Here is a 13,140-nt window from a genome sequence, read left to right on the forward strand (position 1 = left end):
AAAACTTAAAACGCTACAGAACATTCTTCTTCTTCCCTTCAAGTATTAGGCCTAGTGGCCTGTTACGGAGCTATCTTGAGCCCTTCTAAACCGTACCCGTCCCGAGGATAAGGTATCTAGCCCTATGTCTGTAGCTGCATGTGTTCACGTGCCGGTTTGCCTGCTGGCGGGAGGGAAAAAAAAAAAAAAAAACTGCAGTCCACACCTGGCAAACTTGGCTATGTCTGAGAAAGATCCTTAAACTCCTCACATCGGCGACGGAAATAGAATCCAGAACACTCCTTTCCCAGGAATATGGTTGCGAAGCGCATAGCCACTCGGCTAACCGCGCAGACGCTACAGAACATTAAATCAAATAAAAAAAAAAACATCAAATCAAAGCCCCCTACAGAACAAATTCCGAAGTGACACTTAATGAATTTCGTTCTAACATAATAGGCTGTATATGATGTGCATGAAACCTAGCCCCCCGCCCAAGCCTCAAATTTTCGTTGGTTAAAAATCAACGAAAATCGCATTTTCATTTTCTCATTTCCTGGCTTCTGTGTTCTCTTGATATAACTTTCTCTACACATTCTGGAGTACTTGTTACGTTATATCAGGGATCAAATTTATGTATTCCCAATGTTACCAATACTAGAAATTGTAAACATAGGAATACGAAATAACTTTTGGGAAATGTCATCACAAAATGTATTTGCGAGAAACAACATCGCTTTGAAGTGTAGAGAACCACAAACGGAGCACATAGTAACTCCAGTATTAGAAAAAAATGCATTTTTGCAGCGTTTCTATAAATGAATTGTTATAAACCCGTTCAAATAATTGTTTTCAATATATAACCGTTTTCTAGAAACACGTGATAGCCGAGGAATTCCATCTTCAGGGCAATATTTGTGAAAATGTTTTCTTTTTTTTTTTTTTTCTTATTCTGTAGAAACTGATAGATAGTAGATAATGATTTATCAACCGCCTATCAATTCCCAAGATAAATACTAATAAAAAGATAGTATAAATGAATCATTCGAAAATAATTTATTCTAATTAACTAAACACGAAGGGATTAAAATATGATATCATCGTAAGAAATAAGTACAGTATTCGTAACTGGTAGAACAAACTTGATATAAAGTCATTTTCGTATTCATTAGTTAATACAAAATATGAATTATGTATTTTATTTTTAAAAATCTATTTATTATGCATCATTAAAAGTTCATTGTGAAAATACATGATCTGAAAATAATTAAATTTTTTCCACTTTTTTTTCATGTCTTCGTAGGTTTATTTATACCGGGCCACCTCTCTATGCATGCCTTTGCAGTGAAGAAAAACTAATCATTAGTTTGTCTATTTTGATTCTGAATGCAAACTGTTAAACAGCATTCCATTTCTTTGGCAACATTTCCTCTTTATGAACAATTACGGACTGATGAACAGCGCTTGCACTGCGAAAAATAATCACACTTTTTTGTTTTTTTAAAAGTGCAGCAACTGTTAAAATGATTGACATTACAACACCACTAGTTGAAGATGAAGTCAGTGATTCGCCGTTTTCAGATCGTTTAATTTTCCAGTTTAGTTTCTACTGAAATCAATCGAAGTTTTTTGTCACTTTTCGCACTTTCACTCGTCTCCGTTTGTTTTCCATATTTCGAGAGCAATAAAAAGTAGAAGGATATATTTACACATACACTGATTTTTTTTTTATTATTATAAAAAAACATACATACACTGATGTTATAAAAATTATAAAAAAACATACACTGATGTTTTTTTATTATTATTATTACCATTGAAATACGCGCACATTATTAACGTGTGTAATATGTTCAGTAGCTGAAAAAAGAATATTCAATATAGCATAGAAAGGGGAAGGAATTACTGGATTCAACATTTCAATTGGGCATCGTAAAATATCGGTGAACTTCAAGCAACGTAAAGCATTCTGATGAATTCGGATTCGCAGTTTATTAGTCCGTGCAATGTTCGTGCATACGAAGTACTTTGTATTTTGAAAATTCATAAGTAGAGGTTTGTCTGTATTAAAGATTTTTTTTCAAAGATATTCTGTCTCTCCAATTGAACTAATAACATTTCTCCTGATCATGTCAGTTATTTGAAGTTGTTTCACAATTATGCTGAGGCACTAAGTGTTCACAAGAAAAATATATCTGCATATCTGTCGTTGTGTTTGTCTGTATTGGGAGGGAAAAAGACTTTCCTGGGAGATAATCCTGCCACGTCTACATCAGGCCAGATATTCCGAGTTTTTTATTTTCTTCCTAAGAAGACGGGATTCGTATCCTAACTGGGATCCTGCCCACGAAAAACTGTAAACTTAGAGTACATTAGCATGTAGGTGGGTTAAAGGTTAGATGCTCTGCAAATCTTCAATAAACTGCTGGTCGTCTCATACTGGGCGATAAAAACCATCTATCACTTGAAGTTATTCACAAACATCCATGCCCGTGGTGGGATGGATTCGAACTACGTCAACCTGTCGGTTGGAGAGCGCATACTCCAATCCACTCCGCCAACTAAGCTAGCTGATGTAAAGGCGATTATGATGCACATGAAATTATGTAATTTACATATTTGAAAAGAAACTTCTCATGCCTAGCGACTGAGATTAACTAAATCGTTATATGAAAGCGATTAGTACTGCCTGACCTCGCTTCTTTGGCCAACATTTTCTACTAATGCTATAGCATTCACTCATCAGTTCTGTGGGCATCTTACCATGTTTGTAGCAGAAACTCACGCGCACACGTGCGTGAAAAGGAGGTGTTGCTTCTTCAACACCTCCTTTTCACGATGCGACGAAGAAGAAAATACGATTGCATTTTAAACTCCACTGGCGACGGAACTAAACTGAGTCGTTAGGAGATGCTGCCAAATAGCATACATGGTTACTACTTCTATGCTGTTTTTCCCCTACAAAATTTTCCTAGCCCACAAATTTTTTTCCCTCAAAATATTTATCTAACATATTTCTGATCAGTCATCATACTGCTACAGAAGCAATTAGTTACAAAGATAAAGTGTTAAATTTTCTCAATTAACTGAAAACAGCGTGAATTTCAAAATTGCACAATATGATATGATAATTTTATCACGAAAACTGGATTAAATTCCTTCCGAAAAAATTCGCACCGAATACAAAATCAGAAAAGCTTCGGTGATGTAAGTGTCTCAGTATGCTTACGCGAAACAAAGACACTAGTGAAATAGTGAATAAGGAAGGTACTTTTGTTCAAGCAACAAAAATACAAAATGTGATAATATTCAACGAGGTCATACTTGTTAGAAGAGAGAAAGCGAGAGAGATTAATAACAAAAACAGTCGCATTTCTCACATTAAAAATATTTTAAAAATATACAAAAAACCATGCGTATCTCAAAAAAGATCCAAAACTAATTATTTTACTATTAATTGCTTTTGATGGTCATATGACTGTATAAGTACACCCCAATCATTTCTATCCATAAAACTAAATCTACCACCACGTCTCCATCACATTTCTTTTGAGTGTGGTCCATTTTTAAAACTTGTAACTCGGAAATAGGTTCGCGTGTGTGTTTTAGATGTAGAAACGACTGACCACCGCTCAGGACACGCTACGCACGGTACTACTCCCAGAGATGTTTCCTTCTAAAATATTTTATCGCGAAATACTCGTTGAAAAAATGTTTAATTTGAGAATTTTTGACATATCTATTGTAAAAAAGCTTTAATGTGAGACATTTTCAAGTGTATTAAAATAATAATATTAGTTTCTCTATTCGTTTATTACCTTCTCTGTTCGTTTCTCTTTCTCTATAGTAATGTAGTTTCTCTATTCGGCTTTGAAATAATGTTGGATTCAATATCCACTTAATTTAAATAATTTTGCATCGCCGAAGTCAAGCCTTTTGGCTCTTTATTTCAGTAATTCTTGGTGTGCCTTTTGTGATGCGACACCTTTTGGCAAGTCGTATGGTAAAGTATAACTTCTGCATCGTCTACCTATCCAACTGATGAGACCTCAACAAAGGTCGAAACCGGTCTGGAAAGTAACCCCCCCCCTCATAATGTATAGCATCATACATGTCCGCAAGGAGATGTGCTTTACATTATGGGAAATACTAAGAAAAGTGATCAGAGCTTACTTCACCTTTACCAGGAGTTGCCCCTGTCATGAAAGGTTAGCTTGCGTTTGGATCCGCCGAAACTTTTACAGTTTCTATATTCGGCAGGAAACTCTTGTAGTTTTTCTATTCGGCTTTGAAACAATGTTGGATTCAATATCCAGTTAATTTAAATAATAATATTGAACAACTGATATCGCTGTTGAAAAGGAAGTTTATATATATATTTATTTATCCTACACACGAGAGGTACAAGAACCTATAGTACATTAGTGCGTGTGTGTGAGGTGCAGATAAGGGTTCAGAAAGAAGAAACCTATTGATATTCTTCTTAAAGAGCTGTAGGTTGAAATTGTTGTGAAACACATCATGTGGAAGGCCGTTCCTGAGGATAGAGGTAGATGGAAGAGGAGAAGAAGGTTCAATGAGTTTGCAGTTGTGCAGTAAAGGGATGTTAGACAGCTCCTGCTCTTGTTTTAATAGGCCTAACAGCAAGCGGAGGAATGATGTTTACCAATTCAATGGAGCAACGACCATGCTAGTATCTAAATCTGAGACATAGAAATTAAACACTGCATCTGAGACAGACTGAAGTGAGTCTGTGAGGGAAGGATCATCAATGAGCCGAACTGCTCCCTTCTGGACAGCACAGAATTAAAATAGCTTCTTGAACGGATAAAAATGCCTAGTTGTTTAGAAGCTGAGAAAGCTATTGATGTGACGTGTTTGTGTCAAGAGAGTTGGATGTAAATATCAGTCTAAGGAGAAAAAGTTCATCTTGTCTGGTGATTATCACTGAGGATGAGGGAAGGTGAGCGAGCTGAGATCCCTTTTGCGAAAGAAAAGGCGGGACTGTATTTTGGCGGTATTCAAGGGCACTGGGTTATTCTTGCCCCACTGAAGGATAGTATGAAGATCAGTGTTTAATGCACTGGTTACAAATGATCTTGATGTAAGGGATGTGTGCGAACTATATGATTTTTCAAAAATATCACGCTCTTTATCAATATTAAAAATAAGAAAAACGCTGATGTACACAATTACATCTGCCCTGCCTGTTTCTCTCTCGTCTTCACAGCACGATGCTATCTCTTTCAGTTTGGCAAATGGTAAGCAATAAAAAAGTAGAATGAATTCATAAAAGGAGAGGGATTCAGAATTGACTATAATAACTAAATTTAATCAGACATAATTTTGAGTGATTATTATTACAACAAAAGCAACTAAAGCTATAAGGGCAAAGTATTGTCCGTTAATTCTCTGGCCAGTTCATATGTTTGTGGGATGAAAATCCCGAGTTCCTGGTAGAAAATGCCCTTCCACCTCGTATGAGACCTTTAACATACCGTCAGTGATCAGTTGACTTATAAAAGGTCTCTTTATCGCATGGGCAACTCGGCTCTTGCCATAAAAAGGGCAAATGTCGCGTCGTCCTCGAGACTGGACTAGGGTGATAAAATTAGATAGCAAATCATCTATATATTCGAAGACTGTGACACACAATATTACACGCGAAGTTCAATTCGTTCCTCAGACTATCAGCAGTATTCAGAAATATCAAAAAACAGTTCTGTTGGATTCGAATCGTTACTCAATAAACAATGCAAAATAAGCAACTCAGTTCTCTTCCATTACATTCAGTTCTCGTTTACTGAACAGTCAACTGCGCCTAGTTTTCATGTGCCGACAAATTACGTTTCTTCTTTTCTATGAAACAAAGAAATTAAATCTTTTGAGACAATTTTTGGAGAGATTAATTCAGCCCAAAAAAGTCTAGTTTTTTTTAACACTTTTCACTTAACAAGTATGCTTATTTACTACTGTGTGAGAAAAGAATGCCCGGCTATTATTAGCGATGTGGCAAGATGTTTGGTAATATAAGTAGGAATATGAGCTACACGCAGAGTATTGTTACGCGAAATCTTGTAGTATGGGATTTTGTATCGATTACTGTATGCTATTGTCATTTATCATGATATGAAATACAGCCTCCAAACAGACACCACCATTGCCGCAGCAAATTTTACATTCGCACAACACACAGTCATATGGTTTAACACGATATGTTACCTAGATTCATCCACTGGATGCAAACCATGCGAATTATGATTTTTCAACAACACTAGGCTTCACACTGTTGAAAATATTAATTCAGTTTCCAAGAGCGTTGAGAAGCACTGCTGTTAGCTTCCGATCTTGTAATCAATGACTTCTAAGCAGCTGCTAGTCTATGAAAACCATGACCATACAATTCTCGTTGGATCGCGGGTGTGTTGACCTCACTTACAGTACGTTCGTTCAACGCTCAGTGATTGCGAAATGGTTGGCGCGAGGCGACTCTCTGCTCCCGTTTACAAAACTGTCTCTAAACTTGAATGTGTATCCAATTTTCAACATTACTACATTATGTGGTATTCTCTTCTCATTCTGACAATTAATGATCTCTCTTAATCACGCTACCTATCATCTGACGACACTTAAGATACCAAAACTTGCACGAGCATTTATACTTCACATGCGCCGGGAATAATCATTCCGCGTTGAAGGTCCATAAGTCCTTTACCTCGTAGTCTTCATTCCAGTTAGCCATATCCACTTCTGTGCGCTTTAAGAAAGAACGTGCTACTCTATATATGGTGCCAATAATGAGGTGCTGCGTAGGATATTAGATTCTTATTTTAACTGCAGTTCTAACTCATTTCGACTGCAGGTATTTGATAAGTTATAATTACGTTCGAAAACGTTCCCAGTTTTTTTTCACCGTAATTATAACAATGAAATCAAAATACAGGAAATTCGTATTGTTCCTCTGATTGATTTCGTTTTTTAAGAATAAGAGCTAATACAAATTCGTATGCGGTAAATAACTAACTGATTAAGCATCCACAATATGACAGATGCAAATACTAATAAAACAAACCTTCAGACTTGCACTCCCGGACACTATCTATTAAAAGAAAAATGAGTACGACAGCGAAAGTAATAAGCACGCAGTAACTTCAAAAAGCATATTAAATATTATTCGTATCTAACTATATTATTTCTCGGTTTGGATTGCAGTACTAATTTCAATGAAACCATCGAAAGGTATAGAAAACAACGAACGCAAATAGCGATTCACCTAGATTATAAAAATATGCATTGCTACTTTGTCGTTTTTAATTATTATCAGTTTTCACAAATCTATCAGTTTACAAATGATTTCAATCGCTGAAATACTTCCAAAACTCACAGAAGACAATTTAGAACAGAAAACTCAAGCCAAACGATTAAAACAATGAAATACTTTTTATGCCCTCTCTTATAAAGACGTTATTTTAAAATCACTTAAATTTCTATAATTCAGAAATGTTTTTTTTTTTTTATTTTGGACTTTAATGTAAAGTCGCATTAAAAAAACACCTAATATGTAAAAATTTATGCTGGATTCTCAGTAAACAAAAGTTGACTGCAGTTTAGAAGCGGTTATTTTAATACTAACATCATTTTAGTGATATTACTGTTATCAAAATGCTATAATTTCGAAGTGTATTTACATTCTCAACAATTAAATTCTACACTTGGCTTTAGCAAAATGTTTACTATTACAGAATTATTATGAACATAAGACATTACTATCATTTTATTTCTAACAAAAAGTGGTGTTTTCGGTCCCACGTATCTGAGGTAATGTGAATCATCAAGATGACATATCATTTTGCACAGCCATTAAAAAAAAAAGTAAGTAAATACAGAGTTTTCACAACAGCCCTAACGAACACGTACGTTCAAATAGCTATCAGTGTCCATGCTTCATAAGTATTTAATCTTAGATGGAAAAAAATATATACATGCTGCACACGTAACGTAAAATGTGATGCAATTTAAAATGTCATACGAAGTAACAAGTAGAAAGAAAACCTTCTGTAGTCCTCTTCCAGAGTACAAATAAATAATGCTCATTCGGATCAAAACTGACTTTAAATATAGATTTTCACAATCTTCCTTTCTACGATACAGACAAATATCAGAATAGTAGCTGAAAGATTAATGGACTAAACGGAGCAACGTTCAGATATGTAGTGACACAGATCACAGTTAAATTCGATATCAGCTGCTCAATTTCTCCATGACCCATACGTGTGAAGTTGAAATGGCAGGACATTTCACAACAGTATCACGATAAACATGGATAGCGAAAATTGTCTACCGTAGTACAACTATCAATGGACCGTGGACAAACGTCATGTGGGGACATAAATCATCTGTTATTGCCTACCATTGAAAGACCAACTGAAATTTCCTGGTATGGAAATTGTATATACGAAACACGGCTAACTCAAGAGGTGTAATATTTAAGGTAACTACAATACTGAAGCTATAAATTCTTGACTAGAGATAACAACCCAATGAAATTATTGCAGTATTTTCAGTCTTTAACGCAGTGAAAGCACGCCACTTCCCAGCATTAAAATCTATAGTCCGTAAAATTTCAGAAACCATTTTAACACCGCGAAACCTACAAAGGTTTGAAATTAACAATACTGCACAAATTAAACTAAATATAATAACACATAATGATAATTAGTATTAATGTTAATTATTCTTATAATTCGCCATTCTTATAATTCGCCAATAATAAGCCACCAAATAATGTTATATTGTATTGCATTCGTCAATTTCAACTAAGTCAAATAGAGCAGTTTACGTACTAGTGAAGTGAACTGCATTTAATCCAATTTCTTCTATTACTAACAATTATATACGCATATGCATGTCTTTCATGGCAGTATATATATATATATATATATATATATATATATATATATATATATATATATATATACACACACACATACAGGACTCAATAAATACGTTCGCACCTCGCATGGCGAGTTGACTTTGTTAGCTGGCTACTCTCGGCTAGATTTTTATTTAATTAAAAATAACTTTCTAAATAAATTCTTTTTAATTTCGAGAAACCGCAGATGCAGCACCTAATCAGTTTATTGACATATTGGGATATATCATTAAAAAAATGGAGGTCTTGGGCGAATGCATTTTTTGCGAGCCGAGTAGGGTTTTGCATAATTTGTCGAGAGCGCTGTGTGTGTGTGTGTGTGTGTGTGTGTGTGTGTGTGTGTGTGTGTGTGTGTGTGTGTGTGTGTGTGTGTGTGTGTGTGTGTGTGTGTGTGTGTGTGTGTGTGTGCGTGCGTGCGTGCGTGCGTGCGTGCATTTATCTTTGTATGGTAATTAATCCCTTGGTAGAGCCTTCGTATCTCGGTTGGTAGAGATGATGCCATTTGTCTAGAAAGATCTGAGTTCGAATCCTGTCTAGAACACAAGAATCTTTCTAAGAACTTTTCAAATGAAAGTGAAATAGCCAGTTTCATAGGGAAGGACAAAGTTTTCATTCAACAGGAGTGCAAACAAGTCCTGTGAAAGGCAATTAAGGGATGCAGCTAAGGAATTAGGAACCGCCTACATTAAAAATCACCATAAAACCTCAAGAGACTCAAACCATTTTTGGATGGAAGAATGTGAAGTCAACAGGGTCTATATACAAGTAGCCTACTCGTGAAGATACTCAACGCGCACACTTTATTTGCTTAAGCTTGGAAATAATTTCTTGTCTATTATAATTTACTTCGATAGAGGAAGATGAAAAAGTAGACGGAGATCCCATATCATAGCAATCCTTTCTTCGTATTCTTCTTCTTAGCCTTTCTTCGTCCACTGCAAGCCTTCCCCAACTTCTTCCATTTTTTCTCTTTTTTGTCTCTGACCACCATTTCACTCCTCTCCATGTCTGGATATCATCTCTCCATCTTTTTCTCTGTCTACCCCCTTTTCTTCCCCCCTCTATTGATTGCATTTCGTTATCAATCTTGTCCACCTTTCGTCTCTCATTCTTCCTACATGATCAGCCCATCTCCATTTTGAATTATTTTTATCACTTCCATTATATCTCCTATTACTCTATCTCTTACTTTTGTGATTTTGTCAAAAATTGGAACTGCAATTTCGTCTAACTTATTTCAAATAGCAATCCTTTTGATTTCAATTAAATTTGAAGTTTTCAAATTAGTAATCAAATATGGAAGTATAAACAATGAAAAAATGGGTTAAAATATTTTTAAATGGGTTTGAAAAAAATATTTTCAAAAAAAAAAACGAGAACGTTTTTCATAAAACTTTGTAGCATAAACAATGCTTCATGGAATATGAAAGAGGTGTTACTTCAAAATTCCAAAGATCTTTAGGGTGTGCTAGTTACTGTGTGTTATTAGATAATGTTTTGAAACAGGAACTAAGATAGGTTGCTAGTTTTTCCCCCTGACTAGAACATTCTCAACAGCATTCGTCATACATGTACGAGACAAAATCCAGACGAATGGAACTATGAAAACGTCATTTGCGGTGAGAAAAGGAGCAACAGAATAACTTGAATTCTCTCATCGACATAATATTAAAGGTGATGTAACTTACTGAAAATTCCCATCTCTACTGTGCATCCTGTTAAAAGTTAATTTCACCGAAAACAATTTATGCTGTTGTAATTATACAACAAACGGTGAAAATAAAATAAAGCCGCTAATATTAACAGGATTAATTTCTGCAGCTTACTTAAAAGTCTTATAAAAGTCTAATTTAAGCTTGGAACAAATTCAAGAACAATATTTAGCTAAAAATAAAATTTTTATTATATAATTTTAAAAATAAAGGGAATTTTTTCGAATTTTATTAGCTATTGAAAAAGTAAATCCATTAAACCTTGGATTTACTTTTTCAATGCTGAACTTTATTCTGAATGGAACGTTGGAAATGGAATATGAAGCAATATCAATATTCCATTTGTAACATTCCGTTTAGAATAAAGTTCCATTTCTAATATTTTTCTTGAAATTCTTGCATTTTTAACTTTGTTGCAGTCCCAAATTTTTAGTAAGTTACTCACAAAGGATTCATTTATTGTCATTCTTCTAACAGTTTCACAAGATTGGATATTCCCATTATGCCATTTTACTGACAATTTAAATAAATGCAAGATGTAGCCATTCATCGAACACAATATCATCTCTGGAAAGGTGAGTGGAGCCCATGAAAGAAAATAATGCGGAAAGACAGGTAAACTCACATCCGAAGAAGAGTAAAGATGAGCAATGAACTTACTCTTTCATTTGGGTCACCGCAGTCATTCTTAAATTTCATTTCAAAAAAGCAGAGAACATAAAACTCCTGGTTGCCAATCTTGGTGACCTTTCTGAGATGAAATTAATACATAATGATAAACTGAAAATGTATGATTATACGATGCGATGTAGCAAGGCGATAATAATTCTAAGAGAACGCAGCTCATATTTGATCACTCAAAAGCAACAGAAAATAGGAAGCCTATTTTTTGTTGCAACATTACTAAAGCTCAGTGCGCAATATATAGCCTTTCGTAGTCAAGTCCTGCAGTATAGCCTGTTTCCACAAACGAGCTCTGGAGAACCTAGCGAGTATTACCGCTGCAAAAGTATAACTTCCCTAGTTGGAGGAAATGCCGACTAGACATCAAACGGTAGATGTCTTTCATTGCCCAGTGAAATACCACCACCTTGCTTATTAGAGACCTGAAGTCGCTGCAGCCATGTTTGGTCACTAGAGGGGAGGGAATAACAGAAACCGGGCAAAGTTTCCCCCTACAGCCACAGTATGGGACTATAGGAGGAATGTCGAGGCTTATGGACAGAAGATCGAGTTCCTTCTGTGTGGGCGGTATGTTTGCGAGTCTGTCACCTCCGGTTTCTGTCACTCCCTTCTCTTCCCACATGCTGTGGCAGTGATACTCTCAATGACATACCAATTACACTGTAGGGGAAGCGGACCCTCCCCCATTCGAGACTATAGCAGTAAAACAGTTCCGCAGGCCGGCCACTGGTTAATGAATGGGACCCAACTAGTTAGTAACGAATCTAAAGGCTTCCCGATCAGTTGCCATCAAATCATGCAGGCACGTATTTTTCCAGTTTGTGACTGGAGGGGAAACCAAATACTGTGGCTGTAGGGGGAACTGCCGAGGCCACCTATGCAGAGAAGACCGAGTTCGCTCTGTGTGGGCGGTATGTTTGCGAGTCTGTCACCTCTCACTGCATGCCCCACTTCCTTTTTATCTCTTCTTCGTTATAGACAATGATCAAAACCCAAAGGAATCCGATTTGACTGCAGAGGACAAAAATTCCCCCCCAAAAAAATCATAAAAAACAACAAAAAAATCCAGCCAAACCCCCTCTATAAAAACACCAAAAATCCAACCAATAAAAAAAAAACACCAACATTAATTCTCACCAAATAAAGTTTCCGTATCCACTCCACCAACATCCGTGGCTTAAACAGCAATGTAAATGATATACACCACCATCTACAGCTCTTTCAGACACAAGGGCGGCACTTGTGCATACATCAGAACTGACATACCATACCAGAGATTGCAAAACCTCGAATTCCCACCGTTTGATCTTCTTTGGCTCAAAATTTCTTTAACAAATCAACCTGCCCTTTTTATATGTTCTATCGCTTTCCAAACTCTGTTAACCACTCTGACCTCCTCAACTAACTCTCTCTCTCTCTCTCTCTCTAAGTTCGACTTTCTAACAGGTGTTTGCCATTAGCAATGACCTATCACAGATCAACGATATCACCTATCAGAATATCTGTCAACCCCTCCTCCCCTCCAATACGCCAATACACTTGACTTCTTTCTAACAGGCTCCCCTTCCAAGCATACTATGGTGTCAGTTCTCTTCTTGTTAACTCAGATTACAATCGCATACAAGTCTCTTCTGTCACAGAACAACCTTTACACCAATTCGCAGTCTCGTGTCCTTTGGCATTACATGGGTGCCAAATGGGACGACCTCCGTGACTATTGCTTTAGTTCTGATCCCAACACCTGCTCAGACGATCGAAGAGAAGAAATCATTCTCGTAGGAAATTAAGACTTTCATCCCTTATTCTACTCCAAATTCTCAGTGACTATCCAAG

This window comes from Typopeltis vanoorti, chromosome 7 (genome assembly GCF_054136105.1).
Source record: "Typopeltis vanoorti isolate ZY-2024b chromosome 7, IOZ_Tvanoo_1.0, whole genome shotgun sequence".
NCBI classification, from domain to species: domain Eukaryota; kingdom Metazoa; phylum Arthropoda; class Arachnida; order Uropygi; family Thelyphonidae; genus Typopeltis; species Typopeltis vanoorti.